This window comes from Anabrus simplex, chromosome 1 (assembly GCF_040414725.1).
Source record: "Anabrus simplex isolate iqAnaSimp1 chromosome 1, ASM4041472v1, whole genome shotgun sequence".
Taxonomy (NCBI): Eukaryota; Metazoa; Arthropoda; class Insecta; order Orthoptera; family Tettigoniidae; genus Anabrus; species Anabrus simplex.
Genome location: NC_090265.1, coordinates 1,526,646,479 through 1,526,668,711, shown reverse-complemented (window position 1 = coordinate 1,526,668,711; position 22,233 = coordinate 1,526,646,479).

The window sequence follows — 22,233 nt, the reverse complement described above, 5'->3', positions numbered from 1 at the left end:
ATAAAAATGGGAGACTACTTATTGATAGTGAAGATATCTCATAACGCTGGAAGGAATATCTTGAATATCTCTACTGGAATGAAGAAGTAATGACAATTCCAGACTATCTTGAGCCTGAACAGACGGTGGAAGAAGACAATATGGGCCCAATAATCACATGGGAAGAATTTGGTCTAGCACTAAGATAACTGAAGGACAAGAAAGCAACCAGACAGGACGACATAGCAGCAGAACTTGTTAATGGAACAGGAGAAGGAATGAAACAACTGTATAATATAATTGCAAGATGCTATTACAATGGCGAAATTTCTGGAGACTTTACTAAAAGTAGGACAGTTACCTTCCCAAAGAAAGGAAATGCTACTGGTTGTTTCAACTATAGAACACTAGCACTGCTACCGCAGTCATCCAAAATACTGATCAATGTAATTAAGAACAGGATTAAAAGAAAATTGAACAATATACATCGCAGGATCAGTTTGGTTTTACAACAGGGAAGGGAATAAGGGAAACTATTCTAGCATTAAGAACTATTATAGAAAGAAGACTGAGTGTTAAAAGGAAAACATACATTGCATTTGTGGATATAGAGAAACCTTTGACAAAGTAAACTAAACCAGCTCTTTAGGAACACGAAGAATATAGGACAGGACTGTAGGGACAGAAGACTAATTTTACACCTGTACAAAAATCAAAGCACAACAATAGAAATCAATGGTAATGTTAATACAGCATCCATTATAAGGGTAGTGAGACAAGATTTTGGGCTCTCCCATTTTTGTTCAACATGTTCATTGAGGAAGCCATATCAAAACTTAATTAAAACCAAAGGAATTAAAATTAATGGACAAGAAATCCACTGTATAATGTTTGGCGATGGCATTGCATTAATTCCAGATTCAGAGAGGGAAATATGTAAAATGCTACGAGTTCTATCATTAACACTACAGGAATCAAAATTAAAACTGAACACCTTGAAAACAAAAGTATTAGTTGTCAAGAAATCAGCAGAATAGATACCAACAAACATTAAGATAGGTGATGAAACTGTACAACGAGAAAGTCAATTTTGCTACTTGGGAAGCATTTTCACTCAGGAAAACAGGGGAACCACAGATAACAGGAGGAGGATTGTTCTATCTAAGCAAGCCTTCAGTAACAAGAAACAGCTTCTGACAAGCAGGAATATTAATATTAAAATTAGGAAAGAAATTACCAAAATGTTTGTGTGGAGTGTTTTGTTGTGTGGTTGCGAAACATGGGTCTTAGCAAAACAGGATATTAAAAGCCTGAAAGAAATGGAAGTGTGGATATGGAGGAGGATGCTAAAAATAAGTAAAACAATAGGGTCCTTAAGGAAATAGATGAAACAAGGGAATTGATCAACACTGCAGGAATGAGGAAAACCGAATTCATTGGCCACACACTTCGACGTAACACGTTTCTCACGACTATGCTGGAAGGAAAAGTTCTGGGTAAGGAGGGAAGAGTAAAGCCGAGGAAGGAGTATCTGGATTCCGTGCTGGACAGGATGAACTTTACAAAAAATATGTTGAACTGAAACGCTCAGCAGAGGGGAGACAAATGTGGTTCCAGCGGCAAGGCCTTGCCTTTAGGATATGAATGAAGAATGAAATACCCCACATCGAGCTGTGGTAAATGAACTTTCCCGAAAGCTAAAATTCTCTCTCCGGACGTTACCCGTAACAGGTGACTAATAGACATGAGGATCTCAATCTGGTGTGGTTACCACGGGCAACTAGCTGAGCCTGTTACTGCTTGCACCTACTCGTTAAAGATTGCTCTCTTTTATCTTCTTTACCCGACCTCTCTTCGTCAACTCTCGACCTCTTCTCTCTCCTACGGTAGTAGATTTTAAAACTCAGGGAGTCATTCATTTTCGCTGCTTTCACGGCCCATCCCTTTATTTTCCCGACAGCATTATTGTTGAACCCTACTTCCTCCTGCTTAGGGTTAAGTAGGCACTATTATCCAGTTGTACTTCCCCTTGAAATCATCTATACCGAGCTCGATAGCTGCAGTCGCTTAAGTGCGGCCAGTATCCAGTATTCGGTAGATAGTGGGTTCGAACTCCACTGTCGGCAGCTCTGAAGATGGTTTTCCGTGGTTTCCCATTTTCACACAAGGCAAATGCTGGGGCTGTACCTTAAACAAGGCCACGGCCTCTTCCTTCCCAGTCCTAGCCCTTTCCTGTACTATCGTCGCAATAAGACCTACCTGTACCGGTGCGACGTAAAGCCAATAGCAATAATAATAAATCATCTATCATTACACTAGACTCGTCTGCTTCAGTTCTTAGAGTGAAGTTCCCTCCTGGCCAGTAGCGGCTTCTGGAAATTAAAAGTATGGGGACGGAGGCAAAATTTTACAGACAACAAGATTTACGCGGGTTATCGGGATATAGTAGGCGGTGGGTGTGGATACGGCGGGGTATATGCATGAAACCTGGGAAAATGGCTGCAAAGTAATAAGCTTTTTGATGCTCTCTGAGCGAATTTCCACACAGAGGTAAAATTTCTACCAGCTTAAGTGCGGTGATAATATTTTTTGACATTTTGATTCAATACTATACTCTAGAATAAATCTTTCACAAGAGGATTAAAATACACACCTATTACAATTTAATAGAAGTACGGTGTGATTATGCAAAAAACATTAGTATTTGACTACACACTAAGAAACTAACAGACACTAAAGAGACTTCCAGACGGACGAATGCGCGAAGCAAGTCGGTGAATCATACCTCAGTGTCCTTGATCTTGGCAAAAAAATATACCCCTGCTACCCTTTCTTGCAGCACACGCAAAGTCTCCACTACTTGCTGTGGCGCTATACAATTCGGTTAGCCGCGACGAACGATATTTTGTACGTATTTCCGCTAACAATTAAAGAAATAATGTAAATAATTAGCTGATAAGACAACAGGGCTTGTAAAAATTCCTTTTTAATAATAGTTTCAGCCGGATAAAATGGAATAAAAATATAATATTTTCTCCATAAATTGGGCGGGAGGGGGGGTGGACTGCAACCCTCGACCCCCATAATCGCTGCTACCGCTTCTGGCTCACAGACATCTCAATGACGTAACTGGTAATTGGTTTCCTTTCAACAACTCGATTACTATTTTCTTTCAGGAACTGAACAGTGTTTTAACTGTACATATTTGCCTTTCAGTGATTGATGGATTAGAGGACGAAACTACAAATATAATACAGAGAAAAGGCATATTTAAAATGTAATTTTTGTTTCTGCCTTTTTTACCAGGATTAATGACGTGCGTTTGGAAGTCGTAAGTCGTAAGAATGGGCAGTCACCTTGCAAATGATTGCTATTGCAATGTACACGAACCCCAGAAGCCTGTGCGTTGAAACATATAACAGTGCGCTCACCCTATACATAATTTCATTCCCAGGCGATGTGTGTGGGATTTCTGAAGTGGGAAATTACGTTACTGTGGTTTGATACTGGAAGCTTTCTTCTGTTTGGAAGTATAGCACAGTCCAACCCGAATAAACAGTAAATTCTTACTTTAAACGAAAACATATACATTGTCCAGCAGTATTGTCTGGGAAAGAAACCGAAGGCGATAACATTATTGTTCACTAGCAAATGTAGCCGTGCTCCGCTACGGTATTCTACATTGTATAGGGATATCGAAGTAAATTACAGTACACTCAGTGAATAAGATTTTTTTAAATTGCATGTCTCTTGGCGTTATCCGAGAAACATACATTGTTTCCAGTGTAAAGTGTGAGTTGCGGAGTTGTGATGATAACGGCAGGCTCACTTGCCTACTGCCATTCACAATCGAGTTGGGAAGTTTGCATTATAATGGCTAGCCCCATTGCCTACTGCGCCGTCGCAATCGACTTGGGAAGTTTTCGTTACAATGGAAGGCCCCCTTTCCTATTTACAAACAGATTACAGTTGAGGAGTCTTTATTATAATGGCAGGCAACTTCCTTACAGGCAGTCAAAATGAGTTGTGTTGTTATCATTATAATGACAGGTCCCTGTCCCTACTGCCAGTCGCACAGATTTGGCGAGTTTCCATTAAAACTGCAGGCCACTATACCTAATGCCACTCACTTTATAGATGGGTACATTATAATGGCAGGCATCCTTGCCTACAGCCAAACAAAATCGGGCAGGTGAGTTTGGAACAAAATTGCATACTCCCTTGCCTTCTGCAAGTCAAATCGAGAAGGGAGTTATTCATTACAATAGTAGGCCCTACTTACTAATGCCAGTTACACAGAAGTTGGAGAGGACCCCATTCCTACTGCCAGTCAAAGTCGATGTGTGGAGTAGGCCTACTGATTGCAATAGCAGACACACCTTTTCTCAATTACTACAAATCGACATCAATGAATATATATAGACTGACATACGAAAATATGTTCATGTTTAAAATATTGCAGACCTTCATTTACACATTAACTGCTGATAAACGGTACGTCATATCGAAAAACGGATCGTACCATAATACGCCGTATTTAAGGGTCCAAATGGCTTGTCCTATGATAGTTTCTCGTATGTCATCTATTCATGGGTCATATTGATTTAGGAACGTTGAATAGGGGAAGATTGTCTCACAGTGTATTACTGTTCCGATAATTATGTGACATCTACAAGCACAGCATTTGGTTCACATATTTCTACTTGGTGGTTCGAAGTTCGTGTAGAATTTGATGATTCTGTCTTTCCTATAAGTGATTCAAAGTATGAATTATGCGTGCAAAAAGTGCAAAATTTACCTACAATTGAGAAATAAAGCCAAATCTAACATATAAGGGAGAGAGAGAGGCGACAAAAAGTCAAGGTACCAAAGTTGTAGATTACTCGAAAATTGGACCGATATTGTGCCATCCGTTTTGTGACAGGAGGTACCGCTTAGCCACGAAATACCTCGAAACGAAGGTCTGTACCGTCATTAAATTTGCCTCCATATTTCGATATTCTTCGGGGTTAAAAAGTGAAAAATTTAGATATCTCAGTTTTCTGTCGGTTACAGGCTAAAATGTATAATTTTTCCGAATTTCAATTTTCTAGCTCGTTTGGCAGATGGCACGGCAATCTTTGTTAATCCCCCTGTCGAAAACATGCACATGAGAAAAGTGTTTTATAAATGGATTTCCGTCAAGGTTTGTCGATTTCCAGTCACACTGGTCTTGTATATATTGTGGGAGAGTAAAATCACTGTATCTGTTCCCTATAAACCAACAGTCCATTCCGGGAAATTGAAATGTTACGGACCTTAAAACATACCACTGAGCAGGTGGATTCTAAATATAAAGTTTGGTTGAAATATCTGCAGTATTTTTCAATTTTTAAGAAATGCGCTTTACACTCACCCGCTTTTGAGTTAAACCAGTTTCATCTTGTTCTAAAAAATAGTCCGTTAATGATATCTCCCTTATTAATCCTTCTATCGAAATGATGCACATGACAAAAAGTTTTAGAAATTGACTTCCATTACGGATGGTAGATTTCCATTAATTTTGGATGTCATATTTTCTGGGAGGCAAAATCATGGTTTATTTTTTGGATAAACCCCCAGTAAATTTAGGTATTCAGAAATAACATCGGCCCTAAAACCTACACAATGACAGTTGAATTCTAAATATCAAGTTTGGTTGAAATATATCCAGGAGTTTTCAACTTATAAGAACTCAGACAAAAATACAAACAGACAGACAGACACCAAAGCTAAAAAAATATGCAGATAGTCGTGTTGCGGATAACTGTACGGGAATTTCGCCAAAATAGTAAATTTACAGACACACGGTCGTTACGATACAGATGACAGATAAGAATGGGCCCGTTTGTAAGTGCAGATCTTCATTTCGCGCTTTACTGATCCTAAACGCTACAGCATATCAACAAACGATTTGCACAATCGGACGCCCATTTCGTCGCTCTACATGTTCGTTCCTAAAACATTTTATCGTATCTCCCGTATTAGTAGCTTCGACTGAAGTATATTAATGGGGTGACATTTTTGTACATTTTTAAAACTTCATATTATTTTTCGAATACCTGTGTGAAAGCTAGAATAATGAAATTTGGCTCACATATAGCCTTTGGTAGTGATGTGTGTGTGTGCCAAATTCGATGACACTATCTGTTCTATAAGTGTGTCAAACTATGAAGTATATGTGCAAAAAGTACAAAATTTTCGTACAACCGAGATATTCAACAAACTCTAAGGTATAAGGGAGAGAGAGAGAGACGACAAAAAGTCATAGGACTAAAGTTTTAGATCACTCCAAATTGAACTGAGAATGTGCCATACATTTTGTGATACGAATTACCGTTTAGCCACGAAATACCTCAAAACGAAGGCCTGAACCGTCATTAAAATTGCCTCATTATTTCGATATTCGGGGATAAAAAGTGAAAAATCTAAAAATCTTGGAAGTTTCCCGTTGGTTACAGTCTATAAGGTATAATTTTTCCAAATTACAATTTTCTAGTTCGTCTGGGATATTTTTTCCGCAATATTGATTTCGGGGATGGGGATAAAAATTAGGTCTTTCAGAAAATTAAAACTAAAAAATATTCAGGTGGTCATTACTACCTCTTAAATGGATAGCTGTACGAAAAAATCGTAAATATAGTCAATATACAGACATACGGTTATTGCGATTTTATTTATATAGACAGATAGGGCATCTGCTCTACGTACAACACCTTCTGGACTATGTCCGGTGGACTTAGCCTGTAAAAACGACCGTTCATGATATTTACCTTATTAATCCTCCTGTCGATGAAATGCACATGAGAAAATGTTGTATACGCTGATACCTATCTAGGTTGGTCTATTTTCAGTCAGATAGGTCTTGTATATATTGTGGGAGAGTAAAATCACGCTTTCGGTTCCCTATGAACCCCAGTGCATTCCGTTAAATTGAAATGGTATGGACCTTAAACGTACCTTTGGACAGGTGGATGCTAAATATAAAGTTTCGTTGAAATATCTTCAGTGGTTTTCAGGTTATAATAAATACACTTTACTTACACGCTTTTGATTTAAGTACATTGCAACTTATGTTGAAAAACCATCCGTTAATGATATATCCCTTATTAATCATCCTATCAAAATCATGCAGATGAGAAAATAGTTTTAGAAATTGATCCGTTAAGGATGGTAGATTTCTATCAATTTAGATTGCGCATATTTTGTGGGAGTGCGAAATAATGGTTTCGGTTTCGGATACACCCACAGTATATTTAGGTATTTAGAAATAATATTGGCCTTAAAACCTACCCAAGAGCGGGTGGGTTCCAAATATCAAGTTTGGTAGAAATATATCCAGTAGTTTTCAAGTTATAAGAACTCAGACAAACAGACAGACACCAAAGCTAAAAGTTATGCAGATGCTCATTATTACACCTGAAACGGATAACTGTACGGAAATTCCACCAGAATAGTCAATGTGTAGACACACGGTCGTTACGATTTTATTTATATAGATGATTGGTGCCCTTGGGTGGGATCAGTCGATCATTTTTAGCTAGTGGTAATTTTCTTCAAGTGTATTCTGTGTGATGTGGTATTTTACTAATATGGAACTCTTCATAATCAATGGGTACCGACCTAAACGTTCCTGTGAGGAAAAACTACACCATCTCAATGAACACACCGATGTCTAATGACGTATGACCACTGCTCCGGTATTGCCTCATTTTATTCTCTACTGCATTCATCAGCAACCTATTGAAGAGACAATCCAGCACTAGTTCGGATCCTTGGCTGAGTGGTCATTGTCAAGGCCTTCGAATCAGAAAGTTCACGTTCGAATCCCTGGCCGCATCAGGTACTGTACCCGTGTCTGGTTAATCCCTATGAATCGGGTACTGGGTTTCTGTGTTCTTGCTAACACATTCCTATTTATACACACACACCGCACTACGAATCATCACAGAAGCATACAATAGTGAATACAATCCTCAACGTAGGGGTGGCGTCAAAAAGAGAATCTGGCCGTAAAACAGGACCAGGTTCACATGAGCGATACAGGTCGCACTCACGACCCCAATAGGATATGGGAAAAGTGCAGCTTAGGATCTCTGTTAATGGCTGTGACCTTCACTTCTGTTTTTTTTTTTTTTTTTTTTGCTAGGGGCTTTACGTCGCACCGACACAGATAGGTCTTATGGCGACGATGGGATGGGAAAGGCCTAGGAGTTGGAAGGAAGCGGTCGTGGCCTTAATTAAGGTACAGCCCCAGCATTTGCCTGGTGTGAAAATGGGAAACCACGGAAAACCATCTTCAGGGCTGCCGATAGTGGGATTCGAACCTACTATCTCCCGGATGCAAGCTCACAGCCGCGCGCCTCTACACGCACGGCCAACTCGCCCGGTTCACTTCTGTTAACGATCCTGCAACTCTCCAAGTTCCTTCATCAGTAGTACTACTCCAGGATTTTCTTGGCTGTCCTCATCTCCGAAGCTATTGAGTATTCCAGCATAAAGTCGAAAATTCCACTTCTCCACTTGGTTTTAGCAATGCATGTCAAATTTATCACCTTTCTTCTTCTTTTCCTGCCGCTTTTCCCACACCTGTGGGGTCGCAGGTGCGAACTGTGTCACACATATGTGGATTTGGCCCTGTTTTACGGCCGGATGCCCTTCCTGACACCAACCCTCTATGGAGGGATGTAAGCACTATTGCGTGTTTCTGTGGTGGTTAGTAGTGTAATATGTTGTCTGAATATGAGGAGAGTGTTGGGACGGACATATACACCCAGTCCCCGAGCCAGAAGAATTAATCAGAAGCGATTAAAATCCCCGACCCGGCCGGGAATCGAACCCGGGACCCTCTGAACCGAAGGCCAGTACGCTGACCATTCAGCCAACGAGTCGGACTCAAATTTTTCACCTTTAACTGTGTTTAATTTTTACTTTGTGTGGGGTAGATCATTTTCCCCACAATACGTCGTTAGATCTGTATAACAAAATCGAATACTAATGGGTATAATAATGCCATAATTAAGAACATTATTTGGAGAGCAAGGAGTCTCCGTGGCTCAGGCGGCAGCGCACCGGCCTCTCACTGCTGGGTTCCCTGGTTCAAATCCCAGTCACTTCATGTGAGATCTGTGCTGTACAAAGCGGAGGCGGGACAGGTTTTCTCCGGGTACTCCGGTTTTCCCTGTCATATTTCATTCCACCAACACTCCCCAATATCATTTCATTTCATCTGTCATTCATTAATCATTGTCCCAGAGGAGTGCGACAGGCTTCGGCAGCCGGCAGAATTCCTATCCTCGCCGCTAGATGAGGGCTCCATTCATTCCATTTCTGAACCGGTCGAATGACTGCAAACAGGCTGGAGATTTTCACTGGAAAGCTAGTGAGATAAAATTCAAAATTATAATTAAATTTTGTTTCAATCTATGGTCGATTTGTCCAAGACTCCTATCATAAAACTCAATATTTACTCGATACTGAATTTCATGGCCACGATTCTGAATCATTCTCTCACGATTGTATGAAAATGTAATAATATTTTGAAAGAATGTATTTATTGTATTAATTTTTCATATTTTCACCCGACAACACTTTAACAGTGACTTATAAGTAGTGATAATATGTACCACAATAGTCTGGATGAATAGTTCCGTTGTGGTTTTGACACCTGCATTATCACTGCTGAATGTAACTAGAGATTTATGGATCTAGAACTACAAGTTGCTGTCTTCATGACGAACTGTGCATAGCATGTCACATCATCTACTGTTGGGACATTGATTCATCAGATGTCATGAACAGTCATGCTACAATACAATAAACTACTAGTCTGGACAACCGTTATGATTCATCTCAAATAGACTAATTGAATTGATGGCTTGTTAAAATATTACGGTCGCACATTCGTAAGAAATTGTGGACCCTGGATGTAACAACATCAATCCTTCCCCAGAGCCAACAGCACGGTGTCCTTATGCCCTACATCATCAGGAAACTTTGAGAAGTCATATTGCTCGTAGAATATTGGACAGAAATAAATTCCAAATGATTGGATATGAGTTCATATTCTTTTTACCTTCATTTTAAGTTGTAACTCTTGGCTAGATGGTATGTGTCGTGAAGCTGTAAGCTTCCTTTAGAGAGATGATGGGTACACAAGCCACCATTAGTAGCTCTAAAAATCGTTTCCAGTGATTTCCTAATTCCATGCCATATAAATATTGGAGATGTAGTTTAACTATCGCCAATACCCTGACGATCCCATTCGTAGCACTTTCCTATCCCAACATATCAGAATACTTGTATGAGTTAGGAGTTGTTAATTAAACCTCTACCTAAAAGAAATCATTCTTTTTTAGTGCATTTTATATCCGTTATATCCTCTACATAGTGAATCATTTTCAATACTTTGATGATTTAAGTATTTCTATCTCTGCACTGTAGGTGAGAATCGCATCTGATATATATTTTCCATTTTTATGACTTGTCCCTAACGTGTTAAATACAGAATTGGTGAAATTACACTGAAACATAATGCATTGCACTAACAGAGTACAACGTGTTAATCAGTTTTCAACTCATACTAACATTACATTATATTGGAGCAATATTTATAAAACTCCCAGTAGATTCAACAATTACCGTACTGCCTGAATTGCTCAATGTACAGTACTGAAGATTTCATCATTATCAACAGATTTGTGGTGAAGTGTAAGAGAGGATCAGAAGCTCTAAGTTCGCCACGGATAATTAAGGGTTTTATACATCTGTCTATCTGCAGCCTATCGATTCTGAAAGTTTTCTCACATTTTCCTCAGTTGGGTATACTCCATTGTAACATTTTCTTCTAATATAAACTGTTAGCGGAAAACGACAGACTGTTATTCTATCGCAATATTTTCATCAAACATAGCAAAAAATATAATCGTTTTCGAAATGAATGTATGAAAGCAATTGATTACACACACAATTTTAATGTGGAATTTTCTCTGAATTTAGACTGTCAAACTACTGAAACAAAACCAAAAAGAAGAAAAGTATCGCGATTTAGGTCTTTTGAGATTTTGAATACATTCTTTACTATAAACTAGTCTGACATGATCTGAAAATCAACTCTGTTGAGTACAGATTGCAAGAAACTACACCGAGGAATTTACCAAATTTATCGGTTAGGGCTTGAAAAAGATTCGTGAATTCAACTAAACCAACACAAAGCATTAGTTGTCTGATCAAAGTATAAGCGGGCTCTGATCAACAGTGAACAAATTTTGAAGCTGTGAAAGTAGTAGGAAAGTTTTGGTGAAAAACTAGGATAATCTAATGAAAAATGGTCATGATTTTAAATTTCACAACGTCAATTTAATGTCATTTTTACATATTACTCTGTGTACTGATGTCAATCTTAAACTGGCACGTGCTTCTGTGTTAAAGGCCAGGTTCTCTGCGACAGAATTAACAAGAGCGCTGCCCAATATCCGTAAATTCAGGTTCAGTTCTTAAAGGATTAGATAGGTTTGGTAAGGGAAACAGATGCAAAAGATCGCCGAAAGGCTTAAATAGTGATAGAAATGGCCTTTATTAGAGACGCGAAAGCAAATCTTACTCATTAAAACGACCACAACGGTAACAGTTTCCCAATAGACACAGACTATGTAGATTTTCAGCTTAGTTAAAATCACATCGCATACGGACTATGTGGGTCTATGAACTTCGGCTCACCATGGACGTATGGAAAGCAGACATGTTTAAAATGGTTCCCATGAAATTCGCCAACGGAACGAGAAGTGATGTGCTTTATTCTTGCTGGTGCTGGAGGCCTGCTCTAGTATTTTCACTATAAATGTTACTCTTAACTAGACGGGTTGAAGAAATATTCATGTAGATAGTACACGCATGCACAGAAATAGTGTTCCGACGTAAACAATCGACACCGTCTCACTCCAGTACTGAAAAGGTGATGAGGGAGTGAATAGTTGGTGTTGACGACACAGTGTGTGTATTGCTATTTATTCCCCACTGTGCCAGTTTCAATCCCAACAAAGTCTTGTACTGCCCTGTTTACTTTCAGCAGTGCGTTAACCTGGGCGTTGGTGGTAGTGGTGGGGGAACGCCATGCTTTGTTTACGTCGGGACACCATTTACGTGCATGCGTATACCCTATCGCCCTATAGCCATTCAAATCTCACATAGTCCGAATGAGTTGGCTACGTGTTTTGGGTCACGCAGCTGTTACATTGCATTCAGGAGATGGTGGATTCGAACCCCACTGTCCGCAGCCCGGAAGTTGATTTTCCATCGTTGACCATTTTTACACCAGGCATATGTTGCGGCTGTACCTGAATTAAGGTCACGGTCACTTCCTTCTTGATCCTATGCAACACTGCCCATTCCTAATGTCACCAAAAAGCCGGCCAGTGTCAGGGCGACATAAAGCAAAGGAGCATTTTGAAAGTGTTATGCTAACTGTGGAAAGGATGCATTACAGAGTAGAACATCCACTAACAAGTACCTCAAAGGCATTGTCTATCTTATGCCAAGCAGTTGACTTTCCTGAGACTTCGATGTATGTAGATCTTCCGTTTTATTAACATGGAACAAAGAGCATGGTATCTTAAGTACACGGTGGGGGGATGCAGTTCATTCAGTGAACTCCGCATCATCAACCGCACACTTCACCCCACCTATCAAAGTATGTTCCAAGTTCAATGACTCTTTCAATGGGACGAAACATTGCGGAAGTATCATTGTCGCAAAGACCAGCAAAACCCTGCCAATTACTACAGTATGTAGATCGCTATTTTTGCATTCCATGTGATCCATTGAATTTTCGTAACAAATATCAGGGGAGTCTAGCAGGAGATTTCTTAAGGCAATATATTTTCGAAGATGATAAGAATGTTGGAATACAGTATTAAATATCAATCTAATTCCGCACATCGAGAATAAAATGATTACTACAATTGCATTTTTCAATATATTTGCAGCTCATGGCACTGTAGAACATCACATGTTGTTAAAGAAGATTGATTAGCAAGCTAAGGACTTCCCCCTGTTCTTCCTTATTCAGATATTTGTTTAGAACAGGCGTTTCTTTGTTACGCAAGAACAGCAAACTGACGACAAAGATGAATGAACTTCCACCAGGAGTGTGTTCACACCTGAATTGTATAACATTTTCACTACCGGCCATCTAGTCATAGAATACACTTGACACTTAATGTACACCGATGACACCGCTCTAGCAGTGCGGGAAAAGAGTTTCAAGGAAGTGGAAGAGAAACTTAAAAAATGGCTGCAATTATCCAACCATGTGATTGATAGACGAATAAGCTATTAAGCTATACTACAACGGAAACCACCTGTAACCTGATGCTTCCAGACAGTGGTGGTGGTGATTATGTTTTTAAGAAGAAGTAAAACTAGGATACCATCCTCTATATAAGAATAATCAGGGTTAAAATAATGGAAGGGGTTCGACGCTTCGAAAAAAGAAGATATCGACCAAGGAAAGACCAAGGTCACGGAGGGCGTGAAAATGAAAGACTCTCTAGCCCTCGAATGATTTAATAGCGTCGGGGTGGGAAAAAGATAAAAGTTGACCAAGGGAGGTCAGTAGGATACATGAAAGTGAGGAGCCTGTCGCAAGTAAGTGGAAGCAATGCCAAGAATCAGGTAATGGTCACCAATCCACACTCCCAGGTGAGATCCCCTGGGACCCCTTTTAGTCACGTCTTACGACAGACAGGGGATACCGTGGTTGTTATTTTATTACCCCCACCCACAGGGGAATATGCTTCCAGAACTGACGTATGTAGTTTTCATCTGTGCAATCAAAACTTCTGCACATTGCAACACCAGTCTACCTTCTTGTCACATTAAAAGGCCCCCATACACGATCAAGCAATTTCTGGAACGAAGGGCTTTGCACAAACATTTTGATGGTGTATGGCACGGATTGACTAGTTGCACAACTGTTTGAAACAAATCGGGAGAGACCGAAATGATTTGCGCAACACACTGCTTGACAAGCGGTTTGAACGTCTAGGGCAGTGTTTGACGACAGTTGGCCGTGTGAAAACCTTTCCTGTACCTACCTGAGTCCGGTTTATTATGGCGTCAACAAGAAACAGCCTGGAACGAGACAAAGAATATCATCTCCGTTGGAACAGAGCAGCCATCTACCACAGATATTCGCCGTTATACCTCTCCCTCCCCGTAACACTCGGGCGAGAGAAGTCTCTGTTCCGTGCCAAAACACTTGTCAATGTTATAACGGTAGGTGGGACCAAAATCTACCGATGTTACATGGGAAATATTTTTAGAAAGAGTTTTTGGTACTATGCCCAAGGAATGCATCCCTAGAAATGTATGGTTGTCAAATATTATTATTATTATTATTATTATTATTATTATTATTATTATTATTATTATTATTATTATTATTATTATTATTATTATATAAAACGCTGGGGCCATCAAGTACCACGTTAAGTCTTGTTGCATTTGACACTGAACTTGGCCTTCTTTAGAGCCCAAATTTCCCTCATTCTTTGTGAGTGGGCCTGCTTACGCTCCTCTGTCCAAGGGGCTCCGTGTCTTCTCTTCGGTTGCTCGTCTCGGTTTAGCCCTTTCGTCAATATTTTCTTGCGGAAGGGATCTCCGTTAAAGGCGTCTTCAGCTGAGATATGTAGCATTTGCAGGGAATTGTGGTTTTGGGGTTTGAATAAAAAAGTGAAAGATTTCTTTAGTTAACTTTCTTCTGTCCATTCTTTTCAGATGACCGTAAAATCGTGCCCGTCTTTTTCTGATTGTGTCGGTAATTTTCTCTATTTTGCTGTAGACTTCCTTGTTGGATCTCTTTTGATGGATTCCATTTCTGTACTTTGATCCCAAGATTCCTCTCACAATTTTGCGTTCTCTTTTCTCTAGTTCTTCAAGGAGTTCTTTGTTGGCATTTAGAGACAGGGTTTCGGCTGCATATAGAACTACTGGCTTCAGAACTGTTTCATAGTGACGTATCTTGGTGTTTTGGGAAAGGTATTTTTTGTTGTAGATTGTGCGGGATGTTTAGTAGGCTATTTCCAATTTGCGTAATCGCTCCTGAAGTGCTTCTTTGTCCAGTCCATTTTTCATGATGATCTCACCCAGGTATTTGAATTTGTCTACTCGGGTGATGTCCCTGTATTTTGTATGGAGTTTTGGTGGAGCCTCTTTGATGTTAGTCATTACTTGTGTTTTCTCAAACGATATCTGCAAACCAGTTTGTTCGGCAATTTCCTTTAAAATTTCAACTTGAGCTCTAGCGGTTTCTATGTCGTTTGAGAGAACAGCAATATCATCGGCAAATGCTAAGCAGTCTGTTGCGATCCCCTTGGATTTGGTTCCAATTCTCAATGAACTGTAGTTGGTTTCCTGTAATCTCACCCGCCAGGTTCTGATGATCTTTTCAAGAACACAGTTGAAGAGTATCGGGGATAGCCCATCACCTTGTCGGACTCCTGTTTTGATGTCAAAGAAATACGAGAGACATCCGTGGAACTTCACCTTGGATTTTGTATCCGTCAGGGTGGCTCTAATTAATGCCAGCAGTTTCAAATCAACTCCAAATTCATTTAAGATGTTTAGCAGGACTTCCCGGTCAATGGAGTCGTACGCTTTCTTAAAGTCCACAAAGACAGACACATACTGCTTGGACCTTAGTGTACAATATCTGATGATCGTTTTGAGATTTTGTATCTGTTCAGCTGTTGAGCGACCTTTTCTGAACCCTCCTTGGTATTCACCTATTTGATGTTCGACTTGTGCTTCCAAACGCTCCAGGATGGCAAGTGATAGAATTTTGTAAGTCACGGGTAGCAAAGATATTCCTCTGTAGTTGTTGATGATCTTCATGCTGCCTTTTTTGTGTAATGGATGGATCAAAGCTATTTTCCAATCTTCGGGTAGGGTCTCCTTGTTCCAAATTTCTTCTATTTGCTTTTGCAAGATATCAAGTGATTCTTCTGGGGCATATTTCCATAGTTCTGCTACTACTGAGTCTTCCCCCTGCGCTTTGTTATTTTTGAGACGGGCAATGTGGCGCTTGATTTCATCTCTGTCGGGTGGTCTGGAATCTGGGTACCTGAGTAAGGGTTCCTTGGTCTCAATGGCGCTTTGCGGTTTAGAGCAATTAAGTAAATTCTTGAAATAATCTGCCAGAATGCTGCAATTTTCTTCATTTGACGTCGCCAGTGTGCCGTCCGTTCGCTCAAAGCATAGAGATGGTGGTTTATAGCCAGTGAGTTTGCGTTTGAAGGCTCTGTAGTACTCTCTGCTTTCATTCTTCCTTATTATTCTTATTATTCTCCATTATTATTATTATTATTATTATTATTATTATTATTATTATTATTATTATTATTATTATCATCATTATTATGAAGAACTCATGTCTCGAATAAAACCGCGATTTAACATATTGACCTGAAAACGTATGCCAAAAGGCAAGTTCATTTCACGCAAGGACGCACGGCGATGTCTTACATATACAAGGGCAATTTGGGCAAGGAGAAGGATCTGTACTGTTTAAGTTCTTTGGAGAAAAGGGCTTTTTATAACAAATAAGGTATTACCTTAAAGAACGTACGTGAATTGTAATAAAATTGGAGAAAAATTCTCAATCTGAAAATATCTTATAAAATTGGTCAGTGAATACAATCAGTGGAAGAATTACAAAATGTTTTCAAGATATTTAACTTCCAATTATTTCTCCGGAGTGACATTTTGTAATGCACAAGTCCCATCATTTATGTGTTGGTAATTATCGGATACAAAATTACAATCCTTTTAATTTACACCTAACGAATAAATGGCAATAAGATTTGACAAAAATCCCTTCCTCAGACCCAAGAATATCCTCAAGTTCAGATACAGTATGTTTCAAATGCGATCCACCATCTCTATTCCCTAACCCTATTAAAGAACAATTGAATTGATGGCACCAAATATTAACCGGCCAGTAAATGAGAAGTTCATGAGAGCACGCTGTTTACATAAGGCACTCACTTGATATAATGAGAAGGCTAACGATTCTCCTTTGCAAAATTTACATGACCGGTCTAAAAGTGGAACGTGTCCTAAGAACATCAGACAAAATGCAATACGAGAATTGAACACCTGAACTAAGCTATTGGTAGAAGACTAATAGTCGCATCGTCCAAGCCCATAAGCTTTAAGTCAGGAATTAAAGCATAAAGAAGAATGTTAAAGGTCCAGCACTGGCAAGATCCAAGCAACTGTTCAAGAATAAAGGAACGGGCAGCCTGGGGAAATTATAATACCGTACCTGGTCTGAGTATCCGTGAAACACAACACAGTCCTTCCCCTTACCCCACTTCACAGGAAAATAAATGGTAAAGATCCTCCGTATCAGCTCGCGATAGAGAGTAGGTCCACTCTCCAGCCATGCACCGATGTTTCAATGCGGACTGCGGCGTGTGGATAACAGAGGTGAACTTATACCACAATTCGTATAAGGACTTGGTAGCAAAACACAAGAGAGACACAGTGGAAAGTTCTAAAGGCATGGTGATGATGCCGCGTGAAGTAGAGCAGGAAAGCAACAGCATTCTCAGTAAAGGCAGGGCAGTCTTCGAAGCTCGCGAAAAAGGAGCGAGGGGTAATGTTCTTCCCTTCACACAGCATTGCTGCCGTTACCAGAGTAGCATCCTTAATACCAGGTAGTGGAAGATATCGGCTTTTCGGACATTGCCTGAGTGGCTTTGTGTGTGTGTTATGTGTATATGTGTTCATCAGTTTGTATCCTGGATCATATTAAGTCGTTATTATCACTCGCTCTTGTGCATTCTTTTCCCCAAAGAACTTTCTTTGAGGGCGTATAGACTTTTGTATATCTACCGTTAGTAAAGAGTGGAAAATAAGGCTTAGCAGAGTTAGGCAAATATAAGTAAACATTGTTAAGTGGTGCAATCAGGAAGTCAGAAAACGTAAAATACAAGAATTTGGTACTGAACCATATCACGTATGCTTCAATTTATTTATTACAATACTGTGGCATAATTTTATTCAAGTGCTCAGTATAGTCGCGGGTAATGAAGGAAGGAACCCAGGATGGCCGTGCCATAGGGTGTGAGAACACCGTATTGCTCCGGTAGGAACGAATTCTTCTAGCTGGACCTGAGCCGCAAGCCATGATTTCAATCATGTAGACCCCATAGCTGCGTACCCACGCGAAGAGAAAACTCTAGAGGGGGTGAGACTTGAACGAAGGGATGCACCGAACATTTGTCACAGGTTGACAAACTTCTCTTTCCCAGGGCTGCAATCACCTTAATTTTAATCAATTAATCCGTCATTAAGCTAAATTCTACAGATCTGACACCACACGTAGCTAAGATGATAATTATAGAGTATGAAGAGCTTATGAAACTCTTTACTTGTGCTAAACTGAGATATATACGTATTAACGTGAGCAGCCGTTAGCATCTGTCGAGATCTCACAAGGGAAGAGGTCTGTTTGCTAGTGCTTCCCCTTGGAACCAGAGACCTTGTGAGACTCTAAAGGCTGAGCAGAGAAGGGAAGCGTCTTCCTATTGCTTTTTGAATGCCCGGTGTGATTTGTCGGGATCGCGAGCGGATATAACAATAAATATATGGAGTTAGTGTTAGATTTTAACTTAGAATCGTTGTGAATTAACTCACAAGAGGTAGTGATGGTCTGCACCTATAAGTAATATACGGTGCGTACGCGAAGTGTGAAATTGACGTGTGCGATCCGTTAATACACAACCACTGACAAGGACTGGTTGCAACCGGGCCTAGTTCCCTTAATTCTGTGCCGTGTAGATCAAACTAAATTCTAAGCGGAGGCTATAGTCAATTATTAGCCAGTACTAAGGTTGCGGTTGTGCGTTCTAGCACACTAAGCGGAAAAGTAGATAGTTGCAATTTAATTCAACAGTTCCAGATACAATCGACATTAATGAGACAACAGCCATGAAATATCCAAGAGTCGGCAAGAGGACCTTTACCCTGTGCTGTGTATCGTAGTCATGGGCTAAGCACGCATGACATAGCGGGATGTGATTCGCCGCTGATGGAGAAGTTACTGCCAAGTGAAGTCCTTTCGTTCTATAAGCATGTGAAGTGATAGCTAGATGGAGTAGTTTAGGGCCATTTTAAATAAGTAAATTAATCTATAAATGTAAGCCAGAGGGCCACTTGTATTGCTCATTTTAGTAAATTTAAATGCGTTCAGGGCTGCTTGAATGCCAATACTCCGAGCTATGTATTGTAAATATTTATGTGGGAGATAAGGGAAAGAGTAGGTTAGATATAGGTGTGTGTTATTGTTACATGAATTTTATTCCATTTTATGATGAGTTAAGGTAGAGTTATATGGGCAAATTCCTCATGAAAAATCTAATGTGCTGTACACCACCAGTTTCGAAACGTTAAAGAGGATTAGACTGGAGAGAGTATATGCTAGGATGTTTTATTGCATGATGCACGAATTTCAGCTGTAAGAAGACGCAACGGGAGACCTTTGAACATCGAAATTAGAATAGGGTCATTAGCATGGTGGCAAGCAAATTCATGGAAATGTACCGGTCGTGGAACCGAGGATTATTTATATGTGAGGTGAGAGAATTTCCTGTGGATATTTACGCGGCTGTGATGTCAAGATATGGGCTATGAAAGCCATGATGTTATATTTAGATTTATGATGACGCTGAGTTAATTATCTGACCTGTTATAGATGAGCTAATGTTAGGCCATGTGCCGTACTTTACTGGCCAAAATTGTGAGTTTATCTGTAGCACTGTGAATGTTGTCAAGGGCCGCTGTGCCAATTTTTCTTGCTGCAGATAGTCGCCCCTTGATTGAACTGGACGCGGCGCAGAGAAAAATAGTGAAAATAGTCCCGTTATGCTCGTGAATCGCCTGTCAACAAAGACCTAGTTAGTAGTTGTTTATGTTGCCAACCAGCTGATTTCCTTTGCGTGTCAAATGCTACTGCTATGTTGTTCAGTGCCCAGATATGTTGGGCTCTTGACTCGAAAGCTCTATCAAATTCAGTGTGTATATTCTTTGTGCTTTATTTACAGGTTTTTGGTTATTTCATTTTGTGATTTGTATTGCTGTATCCAGGATGTTATTTCCTTGTTCTGATGCTTTCATTTGTTTGATAATGGGGAGACGAAATCCGAAGGCTAATTTTGGGAAGATAGGTTCTGACCTTATCTGTCATCAGAGGTTCGGACCCATATAAGTAGAGTCTGTGACCATTTTGGAAGGGTGAATCAGATTCAGTCTTGAACAAGTGTTTTATATATTTGTGTCAAAATGATCGGAATATATATGTAATTTAGGCAAATTACTAGTGGATCGGGTATTACTATCACATATCATGAACGGTTTAGAAATCGAGCCCTCGGGAAAAGAACTACTGACTTAACAAAGCGAGCAACTAAATAAAATGTAAACTCAAATTAATACATGCAACAAGAAATTCTTCTTAAGATCTCGGGTTCGTTTCCCGCTTTGTTTGTAAACGTTTTGTTTAATAATGTTTATTTATGTAAAAATGCGTGTAAATATTTCTTTGAATGACACAACCAGTGGTCGGTTGTTTGATTTATTTTTTGTTTAGTATGACTTCTCTTTATGTTTTTAGTTTAATAAATCCATTTTACACGATGACTCGTTTTCTCATTCACTAGATTTATATGTATTACCTTTCCATATACTTCGGTGTATTTTTTTAGTAAGATATTCATTTTTGACCCTAACCGGACGTACAGCGCGCTTCTACCCCTGAGCTAGGTCCAAATTAGGACAGGATACGGTACAGTATCATTTAGGCGATCATCCTTGATAACTATCCTTATGAAAACATCATTGATTTATCTCTAGTTCTAAAATTAGCGATCTAAGCGCTCTCGATGATGGTATGACACAATGCTTTTAGGAAGACAGATACCTCTACGCTTCAATCAGACTTGCTGGCGCTGCGTTTCTGGTTGTCACATTCGTCAATCCAGCAACAAAGTGAGCTCTGACCAGCGGAGAAGAGTAGGCCTACGCCAGACGTGACGAAGGGAATCCTTGAGGTTGGAGCATTAGAAGTAAAAGAAGGTAACGTAAACTCGTGTCCTCATCGCGGGACACCCCCAATGGAGGTGAGCTGCATGCACTATTTTAACCACACACTAGCCTTCCTGACATTCTTAAATTTCTGGAAGTACCTGGAATCGAACCCGGGTTTTGGAGGATGGCAGCTAATAGTGGAAACAGTTACGCTACGGAGGTGGCCAAAGGTAGGTAACCCGATGTTATTAAAATGTACGTTCTCTATGTTGACTTTAGCTCACCGGAAATATTATGAGTTTAGGAACCCTCTGTACCTGAAGGTTCAGTTTACTGTTGAATCTTAATATCGCCTGCACAAGGAACGTTATTGGACCATCATCTTACCTATGGTGAGGACGGACCGTATAGGGAATGAGTCTCCATAGGAATGCATAAGCTCTTGTTGATATTTTTGATACATTGCTCTGCGTAATGCAGTAATACCAGCCGATTAGGGATAGAAATTTCACTTCAAGCTTCCCAGTTTTGAGTTTGATCTCAGACGATACATTACTTTTATTGAAGTTTCCCACTGTGCCCATGTACGTATGTAAAAAGAAAAGGCACATTCTGTTATTAGTTTTCAGTTTCAATCGTTATATTAATTACAAATGTCATATTCCTATACATCAGCTATTCGCTAAGCAATCAGATGAAGTCAGATATTTGGTCAATCGTACCGGATATGTAAGGCTTCATTTTATTTTCAGCGGGTGTTCCTTCGCTTTTCCAGTTCACAGTTACATCACAAAAAGTCGATTTAGGCAGCTTTAGAATGTTTGGAACTTCCCTAACGGATTTGTTACTCAGGTGATCAAGTGATCAGTCAACGTTCGAAGTCATTAACCTCTCCTGACCGATCCATTCTGCTGTTACTGTTTCTCTACTGACAACACATTACTCCCCGCCTCTTGTTGTGCTGGCGGGTCTGCCTGCCGTGACATCTAGGCTTATATTCCACATTTACATAAGGGTGTCCGGATACTTTGATCAGATAGTGTATGCACTAAACGCTCATCTCCTTACTCTTTCACGTGCCCTGTACCTTCTCCCACACATTGGGAGTCAATATGGAGAGTGCATTCCAGACTTCAGCACACGATATAT